Here is a 2543-nt window from a genome sequence, read left to right on the forward strand (position 1 = left end):
GTATAGTGTAAGGAAAAGATCGTTTCATATATTCCTTTGTCAGCTCCATTTAATGATTAGTCCTGTCATTGACCTACCATGTCTTCTCTGACACCATGAAATTTATAAATATGTGTGGGTCTACTTTGGAGCTCTCTATTCTATCCATTGGCCATTTTCTCTATTTCTGCATTGTGTCACACTTTCTTAAATACTTCAGCTTCATAAAAAGTCCTTCTGGTAGGATGAACCCTTCCTCCTTTCTTGTTCTTCAGAAGTGCCTTGGTCATTCTTCATCCCTAACTTTGCCACATAAATTTTGATCAGTTTGTCAATTCTAGCAGAAATTTTGGGATTCAGTTTGGAGATGCACTAAATCTACACTTTCATTTTTTAAAAAACTATTGTCCTTCTACTCATGAACATAGATCACTCTAGTCCTCTTCAATGTTTTTTTAGTAAAGTTTTATAAATTTCTCTCCCCAGATCTGGCACATCTTTGGTTAGATTACTACGCACTTCAGAATTCTTTTTGCAATTGTTTGGTGTCTTTTTAAAAATCTTATTTTCTAACGGTGGCTGTATACAAAAAGTACAATTCACAAATATATATTGATCCTATATTTAGCCACCTTACTAAACTCTCCAATTATGTCTAATAATTTGATGGAATACTTTATTTTCTATATAGACAATCATACTGTGAGTTTTTTTCCTTCCCAATCACTGTATCTTTATTTTCCTTATCTTGCTGCACTAACATTTACAGTACAATTTTGAACACGAGTACAGTAATCATCTTTGTTCCATTGTTGATTTTAAAGAAAATGCTTCTAACATTTCCCACCTTAGGATGGTGTTTACTGTAAGATTTTTAAAGATACCCTTCATCAAGCTGAAAAGATTACTGAATTTTTTCTGCATCTATTGATCAGATGGTTTTTCACTTTTATTCTGTAAATGTGAATTAGATTTATACATTTTCTAATATACCATTTTAAAAAATTTTTAAGTAATCTCTATACCCACTGTGGCTCAAACTCATGACCCTGAGGTCAAGCAAGAATCGCATGCTCTACTGAATGGGCCAGCAAGATGCCCCTCTATTATACCATTTTTGCATTCCTGGGATAAATGCTAGTTGGTTATGGTGTTACATTGTTTGCTTTTGCATATCTACTCATGACAAAATGGACCTATAATCTTCCTTTCTTGTATTAACTGTCCCAATTTGGTTTTGCTATCAAGGTTATATTGGTTTTTGATGTATGAAACATAGTAGTTCTATTCTCCAGAAGAATACATATAAGATTAGAATAACACATTCTTTAAAGTTTGTTAAAGTACTCTACACCTAGAGTTTTATTTGTGAGAAGATTTTTAACTACTCCTCTCCTTGAATAGTAATAGTACTGCTCAGGCTTCTGATTTCTTTTTAATCAAAATACAACATTTTCTAGGAATTTTGCCCCTTTCCTTAAATTTTCAAACATATTGGGATGTTGTTCTTAATATTCATGTTTAATATCTGTAGTATCTACACTGACATACCCCTTTTCACTCCTGGTATGGGTTATTTGTATATTTTTTCTCCATGATAAAATTGACAGAAATTTTTGTCTACTTTGTTCATCTTTTCAGTCAACATAAAACTTTGTTGATCCTCTATTGCATCCTTGTTTTCTACTTCTGTAATCTCTTCCTTTTATTTTGTCCTTCTGTAACTTAATTGAACACTTAGCTCATTTAAAAAATATATGACTTAGGGCGCCTGGGTGGCTCAGTTGGTTAAGCGACTGCCTTCGGCTCAGGTCATGATCCTGGAGTCCCGGGATCGAGTCCCACGTCAGGCTCCCTGCTCAGCAGGGAGTCTGCCTCTCTCTCTGACCCTCCCCCCTCTCATGCTCTATCTCATTCTCTCTCTCAAATAAATAAATAAAATCTTTAAAATATATATATATATGACTTAAAGCTGTGTAAAACACCCAGTGCTCATCACATCACATGACCTCCTTAATGCCTATCACCTAATTATGCACCTGATAAATTATTGAACACTACATCTGAAACTAATGATGTACTATATGTTGGTTAATTGAATTTAAATAAGACTTAAAGCTACAAAATTTCCCTTGAAGCACTTGCGCTTTTTTTTTAAATTGAAGTATAGGTGACATATGAATGTACAACACAGTAATTCGACAATTCCATATATTAAGTATAGTCACTGTCACCAAAGTTATAATATTGACTATATTCTCTATGCTGTACTTTTCATCCCTGTGACTAATAAGTGAAGTTTGTACCTCATAATCCCCCTCACCTATTTTGTCTGATGCCCACTCCCCTCCTAGCAACCACCAGTTTATTCTCTGTATTTGACTCAGTTTCTGTTCATTTGTTTTTTAGATTCCACATTTAAGTGAAATCATATGGTATTTGTCTTTCTCAGATTTATTTCACTTAGCATAATACCTGCTAGCTCCAACCATGTTGCTGCAAGTGGCAAGATTTCATTCTTTTTGATGGCTGAGTAATATTCCTGCGTGTGTGCACGTGCACGC

The sequence above is a fragment of the Neomonachus schauinslandi genome, chromosome 5, assembly GCF_002201575.2.
Source record: "Neomonachus schauinslandi chromosome 5, ASM220157v2, whole genome shotgun sequence".
Classification (NCBI taxonomy): Eukaryota; Metazoa; Chordata; class Mammalia; order Carnivora; family Phocidae; genus Neomonachus; species Neomonachus schauinslandi.